Consider the following 8,518-nt stretch of genomic DNA (forward strand, 5'->3'; position numbering starts at 1 on the left):
TCTCTCCATGCACAAAAGTTAACTCAAAATGGATCAAGGAGCTTGATATTAAATCAGACACGGCATCTGATAGAAGAAAAAGTTGGTTATGATCTACATGCTGTGGGATCAGGTTCCAAATTCCTCAATAGGACACCCATAGCACAAGAGTTAACAACTAGAATCAACAAATGGGACTTACTCAAACTAAAAAGTTTTTTCTCAGCAAAAGAAACAATAAGAGAGATAAACAGGGAGCCTACATCCTGGGAACAAATCTTTACTCCAAACACTTCAGATAGAGCCCTAATAACCAGAATATACAAAGAACTCAAAAAATTAGACAATAAGATAACAAATAACCCAATCAATAAATGGGCCAAGGACCTGAACAGACACTTCTCAGAGGAGGACATACAATCAATCAATAAGTACATGAAAAAATGCTCACCATCGCTAGCAGTCAGAGAAATGCAAATCAAAACTACCCTAAGATACCATCTCACTCCAGTAAGACTGGCAGCCATTAGGAAGTCAAACAACAATAAGTGCTGGAGAGGATGCGGGGAAAAGGGCACTCTTGTTCATTGCTGGTGGGACTGCAAATTGGTGCAGCCAATTTGGAAAGCAGTATGGAGATTTCTTGGAAAGCTGGGAATGGAACCACCATTTGACCCAGCTATTCCCCTTCTCGGTCTATTCCCTAAAGACCTAATAAGAGCATGCTACAGGGACACTGCTACATCAATGTTCATAGCAGCTCAGTTCACGATAGCAAGACTGTGGAACCAGCCTAGATGCCCTTCAATAGATGAATGGATAAAAAAAATGTGGCATTTATACACTATGGAGTATTACTCTGCATTAAAAATTGACAAAATCATAGAATTTGGAGGGAAATGGATGGCATTAGAGCAGATTATGTTAAGTGAAGCTAGTCAATCTTTAAAAAACAAATACCAAATGACTCCTTTGATATAAGGGGAGTAAACAAGGACAGGGTAGGGATGAAGAGCTTGAGAAGAAGATTTACAATAAACAGGGATGAGAGGTGGGAGGGAAAGGGAGTGAGAAGGGAAATCGCATGGAAATGGAAGGCGATCCTCAGGGTTATACAAAATGACATATAAGAGGAAAGGAGGGGTAAGACAAGATAATACAAATCGAAGAAATGATTTACAGTAGAAGGGGTAGAGAGAGAAAAGGGGAGGGGAGGGGAGGGGAGGGGGGATAGTAGAGAATAGGACAGATAGCAGAATACATCAGACACTAGAAAGGCAATATGTCAATCAATGGAAGGGTAACTGATGTGATACAGCAATCTGTATACGGGGTAAAAGTGGGAGTTCATAACCCACTTGAATCTAACCCTGTAATATGATGTATTAAGAACTATGTAATGTTTTGAATGACCAATAATGATAAAAAAAGAATTCTTAACTTTCTGAATTTCTCTATTTCAGAGTACCTAATTGATCAGAATTATGAAATCACATCAGTTCATCTTCACATCCTCACTGTGAACCTTAAGTGACTTTTTTTTTTTTTTGAGACAGGATCTCACTAATTTGCTGAGTCTAGCTTTAAACTTGCAATCTTCCTGTCTCAGCCTCCCCAGTGTGGGATTATAAACATGAACCACCACAAAGAGCTTGATTTAAAATTTTATCCAAAATTTTTTGGCAGTAACTTCCTTAGTGAAGGTCACTGGCCTCTGGAAACAATAATTCTTTTTTTTTAAAACATTTTTTTAGTTGTAGGTGGACACAATATCTTTATTTATTTTTATGTGGTGCTGAGGATCGAACCCAGGGCCTCACACGTGCAAGGCGGGTGCCCTACCACTGAGCCACAGCCACAGCCCCTGGAAACAATAATTCTTATGATAAAATTCTTTTTAAAAAATTACTTGAATGAATGATAATTTGAAAGGGGTAAAAAATAATATTCTGATGGAATCTGTTGAAAGATAGTGATCAATAACATTTACTGGTGATCACAGTCGATTTTCTGGATGTGCTGTTTTAGCTGGGTTTTAATTAGGTTCTTGCACTTGCTGTCTGGGTTTCATTAGGCATATTATTCTTATTAAGGCATATTATTCTTGTTAATTTTCATCTTCTTATCTATAAAATGGGATTAATACTAACATCTACCTCAAAAAATGGTTGTCATTAGGAAAAAATGATATTATCCACAAAACAGCCACAGAAAAAGCCAGGAGCTCATCAGCTACTCGATGTATAGCAGAAGTCACCATTGGTCTCTGAAAAATGCAGACTGATGAATGTTGCTATCTTCTTAAAAAGCTGCTCAGGTAATATCCACAAGCCATTTCTTCCATCAGTTCCTCTCAACTTTAAATCACCTGGGGAACTTCAGAGTTCAGAATCTTAAACTTCAGGAGTTTCAGAATCTTAAAATCTTGTAATAAAAGTTTTAATCTCCTGGTCCTATAATTGCCCTTAGTTATTTTAAAACTTATAGACCTACTAAATGAACCAAATCAATATCAAAGGTAATATCTATGTATGTTGATTAAAATTGAATGCAAATTCAATCTCCATTTGTTCCTGCTTGAAATCTCTCGGAATGTGTCAGAGAAGCCTGTGTTTCTTTGTGTGTTTCTTTGCTTTCTTATTTTCTAAAATACGTAAAGCTGCATGTTTAGTGGGAATAAAAGAGTAGACAGCACCACCTGCTTCTTGTTGCCTTTTCGGTTGTTATGAGTCTGTCTTTCATATTTAAGGCAGGTCATGCAAAAAGCATTTCAAAAGTAAAAGAGGAAACAAAGGACATGAGCAAGACTGACAATCATCTAGATCTATCACATACAGAACAGTCTGCCCAACAAAAGCAGAATATGCTCTCAAGTGTTCATGAAATATTCTCCAGGATGAAGCAATATATATATATATATATATATATATATATATATATATATATAATCTCACAAAGCAAGTATCAACAAAATTTAAAAAGTTTGAAATCATAGGAAGTTATCTTCTCCTACCATAAGAAATGAAGCTAGTAATGAATGATGAAACCAGAAAATTCTCAAAAATGTGGAAATTAAACAACCCATTTTCAAAAACCAATGGGTTAAAGAAGAAATCGTAAGGAAAATTGGAAAATATTTAGAGACAAAACAAAATCACAACATAACATATTTAAGAGATATAGCCAAAGTAATAGAGGAATATTTATAGTGGCAAATGTGTGCATTGTGCATTAAAAAACAAGATCCCCCAATAAATAATCTATAGAGTTATAACTGAGAGAATAGAAAAAGAAGAGCAAACTAAATCCAGATCTAGCTGAAGAAAAGAAATAGTAACAATTGCAGTGGAGATAAGTAAAATATATAATAAATTTTAAAAAAAAGATTCTACTAAAACTAAACCAACGTGAATGTGGGTTCTCTAAAAACTTGAAAATTCAAAAATCTTTTTAGCTAAACTATGAGCAAGAGAGAAAGAGAGAAGACTCAAATTATGAAAATGAGAAATGAAAATTTGTATATTACTATTATCTTTATAGAAATAAGAAAATATTATGAACAATTTTGTGCCAAAAATTAGACAACCTTGATAAATGGGTAAATTCCTAGAAACCCAAAATATACCAAAACTGATCCAAGAAGAAAGAGAAAGATTTCATAAGACTATAACAAATAGAGAGATTTAGTTAGTAATTAAAGAACTCCAACAAAGAAAATTCTAGTATCAGAAGTTTCAATTGTGAATTCTACCAAATATTTAAAGAACTAAAGTCAATTATTTTCAAATGCTTCTAAAAAAATAAAGTAGGAGAAAAAAACTTCTCAGTTCATTTCTAACTCATTTTATGAGGTCAGCATTACCTTGACACCAAAGCTAAGGCATAGAAAAAAAAAAAAAAAGTCTTAAGCCCAATAACATTTAAGAATATACATATAAAATTACTCAATAAATTATTGAGAAACTAAATCAATAGAAGTTTTACAAGGTTATATAACATAATAAAATGGGATTTTTCCAGAAATGCAAGAGTGGTTCAACATATAAAATCAATATATGTAATAGACCATATTAATAGAATAAGGAAATATACACATAAATATCTCAATTCATGAAAAAAAAATGTGTTTAACACAGGTTCAGTTAAAAAAACACTCAACATTCTAAGGATATGGGAACTTCCTAAAACTGATAAAGGAAATCTATGAAAACCATAACTAACATTATACTGAGACACTGGAAGACTTTTTCTAAGATCGTGAACAAGACAAAGATGTACTCTCTCACGACTTCTGTTCATTATTTTCCTGGAATTTCCTAGAGTTTTCTAACCAGAGTAATTAGACAAAGAAAAGAAAGGTCCAAACTAGAATCACAGTGAAACTCTCTTTTAACTTGTTAACCTTGTATGTAGATAATCGTGAATACTTCACAAAAGAACTATTGTAGCTACTAAACAAATTCAAGAAGTTTGCAGGATGCAAAATAATGTGAAATAACCAGTGGCATCTCTATACACCAGCATGAAAAATCTAGAAGAAAATGAATGGTAAGTTTAATATAGAAAATAAAAAAATTAGAAGCAAATGTAACCAAGGAGGTATAATACTTACACACTGAAAACTATGAAATATCACTGAAAACTATGAAATATCACTGAAAATAAATTGAGGAAAATCTAAATAAATGAAAAGTCATATTGTGTTTATACATTGGAAGTTGAAATGATAATATGCCCTATAACAATTTACAAAGTCAATGATTTCTTCTTCCAGAAATGAAAAGGCTGATCTGAAGATTTATATGGAATTGCAAGGCATCCAGAATAGAAAAGCAAATAATCCTAAAAAAATACTGAATGTAGAGGATTCACAAGTCCTGACTTGAAAACTCACTGTGAATTTGAGAAATCACTGTGTCAGTGGAAAAAGGATAGACATACAGATTAATGAAAAAGAACTGATAGTCTAGAAATAAACTCATGTATTTATGTTCAATTTTTTTTTGACAAGCAGCCAAGACCATTCAAGAGGGAAATAAAATTCTCTTCATCCAATGATGGCAGGACAACTGGATATCCACATGCAAATCACACTGTGTACAAGAAATAGCACAAAATGGAAGAAAGACTTAAATACAAGAGCTAAAACTTTGAAAATTTTAAAAGAAAACACTGGAGTAAATCATTATCTTGGGTTTCACAATGTTTTTTTTTTTTTTAAATATGACACGAAAACTTAAGAAAAAAAAAGAAAGACTAGTTAAGTTGCACTTTATCAAAGCCTACAACTTAAATGGATCAAAGGATAGTATCAAAAGAATTAAAAAGCCCACCTAAAGAATGAAGAAAATATCTGCAAATTATAAGGAGATAAGGGTATAGAATGCAAAATATGCAAACATTTACATATGAAGGTCAAAAATAAAAAATGGTTGTGTGCTTCTCAATAGCAGTGCAGGAAGCTAGCAGAGAAATAATCATTGCTTTTAAACCAAAGATAAGGTGTTTCCAGCCTAGAATTTCAAATACAAGCAAAATATTAGTCAAATAAGAGTAGAAAAAGGATATTTTTCAGACATGCAAAGACAGAAAATTTACCTTCTTCTTGCCCTATCTCAAGAAGCAAATGGAAAACAAATAAAGAAGAGGGAAGGTCAGAGGTTCTAGAAAACAATCAAATCAACAAAAGAGAAAGGATAAGGAATCCCCAGAATGAAGGTAAAGTAGTTCTAAAGATAAGAGTTGGATACCAAGACAAACTGAAGTGGAAAGAAGACTCTGGGTAAATCCTGTCAATCAGATGAAACTGGATTCTGTGGTTGAATTTACTGAGTCAGATGAACAAACTTAGGAAGGGTGAGGTGGTAATTACAAATACCCAGCACACTAGGCAGAAAAAAAAATCATGAATTCCAGATAAAGTGAATATTGTAAAGGAAAAGAAGCAGATATTAGAAAATATTACATGGCCTAGTGGAGAATATCCATATGTAGTAACAATAATGTAAACACACAATGCTGATTCGGCTGCAATTACACAATTAGAAGTGTTGAAATAATAAACATTTGGAAATTGGGAAACTTGGACTGGGGGAAGCATGAGGGCTAAATCCTTATTTTCTTTAAAGGGAGATCTATAAATAACATCTACAATTTACAAAGAAAAAAATATACCCATACAAACATGTTTTTTAGAGACCTTGAAATAAATTTCAAAATAATTAATGGAAAGGGTTGCAGATTGTTTTACTGGGAAGCAGTAAAGCAAAGTTAGGAAGGAGTTTGGGGATAGCTCTTTATCTCATAAGTCATAAAACTGTTAGACTCTTTAAATTATGCAATGCATTGATTCAATAAACAGAAAATTAAAGATCATATGATAAAGCAAAGAGGGATAGAGTACTGTCTTAGGGCAAAAGCTAGAACTGGGACAAAAGAATTATATGATAACAAAACAGATCCCTGACATTTACTTTAATCATGGGATGATGATGTACTTTGGAGGAAAAGCCAAGTATCAAGAAATATGAACTGCATAGCCCATCTCTCAGAGAAAATGATTGTGAATTTCAATGGTATATTCTTTTGAAATTAGTTATTTTATTTAGAAGTAAAATAAAAATAAGTGTGAGGAAATTTTCTAATAATATCTCATGAGATCTCTGCAATTTTTTTTTTGGTCTCTAAAATGTGGTCATTAAAAGTTATTTCATGCATGGATCAAATTGACCGGACAGTGTCTGCCTAGCTTTGAGAAAGAAAAGTTGGATTCTACTTTTGCTTCATGCTTTTTATGCTTAGGCAAATAGTTAAAAGTCATGAGATTTTGAGGGAGAGGGGTAATTGAGCTAAAATACAGATAATTGCATTTTTGTGATTGTCAGTTTAGATCAATTAAAATATTAAAGATATTCCTATATTTGTACATAGGCATCATATAAAATTCTGAGGAAAGGCACTACTTTCACTCCTCTTGTCACTGGACAGGGATCTGAGGAGGCTTCTCCAATGGGAAAAGTACTTCAATTTAGCCTGCGCGACTTACACTGCAGAAAAAAATTTTCAGGGCATGCGCAAAGCAAGTAAAATACAAAGATTTCTTAAAGAATAACAGATATACTCAAACCCAAAAGCAGGAGGCCGATGTCCCTTGCTTCTCAGAGAAGAAGACTAATGAAACACCTGGAGTTGAGCTCTGTGACTACACATATGATTTTTCTGGGAAGAAAGGTGCAGATTCCTAGGCAAGCTTTTGTGAAAATTAAAGCCTGTGTCAATAATTTGATATTTGGGGGTACTTGGTTAAGCAGTTACCTATAAATCAGTGTTCTGGTATACTTTGTAGGTCTTTGAATGTGGTGACATTTAGATTTGTTATGTTTTTGTTCTAACTGATGTTAACTCTGTGCGTTTGGTTCATTTAACAAAAGAGATCAGCATGGCTGGTCATGCTTACAGATCTGGGTCTCCATCTCGTAATGGTCTCTTTCTCTCTCTCCTTGACAGCCCACCTATCTCACTATTGCCCTGAAAGAGGCCATCACCATCTCTAAGGAGATGCCGCGTCCGGCTAACGGGAACCGAGTCCGGCGAGAGACGTCGAGGTTAAAAAATAAAAAAAAAAAAATCACAGGACACCAAGGTTCTTCATCCAGGAGGAGGCATGTGTGCCGTTTATTATCCAAGTTTTTTCCCTTATATACTTTCTATAACTGCAGTGGAAATTTAGCCAAAACAGGGGAGGAATAACACCTGCTACTCTTGGGTTACCGTGACCGTCCCTTATCAGAAAGCTCCGAGAAGGCCAAGATGTTCCCAAAAAGGCACATATGTCTGAGGCAGATAAACATGAAACCGCAAGCCTGCATCACAACCCTGTGAGCTGGCCACTTTGACATGCAGAACAAGAAACTCGGGGCTGAGCCCCAGGGGCCAGGGAAGGCCTGCCACCAGCAAGTCCCCCTCTTTAGTTTTTTGCATGTCAAAGGGAATCAAGTAGCCCCTGTCTTAGGTCGTCCACCGCCCCTGCACTGCTTACCCGTCTCTGGGGAGGCCCCATTCCCCTGGCTTAGGTTGCAGTGCAAGCGTGGAAGTTGCCCGTCACTGGGTACTACAAGATCAGCTCTTGTCCTAGTAAATGAACACTTTTCAGTTAGGATGTCATGGCCAGCAGGACACAACTGCGGATCCCAGTCATAATCTTTGCCAGTGGGATAGCTATGACCAGGGAGCTTTCTGAACATAAGGGTCTGGGATGACGGCACCAAGTCAGCAGGGTAATTAGGGACCTGGGCAAAAGCAGGCACATAGGAGGGCTCGGGTATTGGCTCCTGTGCAGCTACATCTCATCTCCGGATGGGTCGTAAGTACACCTCGTGGGCGGAGTCATCCATCTCCAGGCGTTGATAGTGAACCTGTATTGGCTTGGAGGTTAAAATGTTAATCTGGTCCTTAATGAATTGAGTTATCCTATTTGCAACAGTCTGGCATAAGGTCAAGCAGTAGGTATTGTCTGCGATTTCCACTGTATTAAGTATTG

General features: G+C 35.3%; 1 non-coding gene across 1 annotated transcript; it reads right to left on the reverse strand.

The window, feature by feature from the left end:
- Window positions 1–1,766: 1,766 nt before the first annotated feature.
- Window positions 1,767–1,839, reverse strand: Trnaa-ugc (transfer RNA alanine (anticodon UGC)). The gene has a single exon. It is a non-coding gene; the product is annotated as a tRNA-Ala (tRNA).
- Window positions 1,840–8,518: the final 6,679 nt, after the last annotated feature.

The sequence above is a fragment of the Urocitellus parryii genome, chromosome 10 (assembly GCF_045843805.1).
Source record: "Urocitellus parryii isolate mUroPar1 chromosome 10, mUroPar1.hap1, whole genome shotgun sequence".
In the NCBI taxonomy this organism is placed as follows: domain Eukaryota; kingdom Metazoa; phylum Chordata; class Mammalia; order Rodentia; family Sciuridae; genus Urocitellus; species Urocitellus parryii.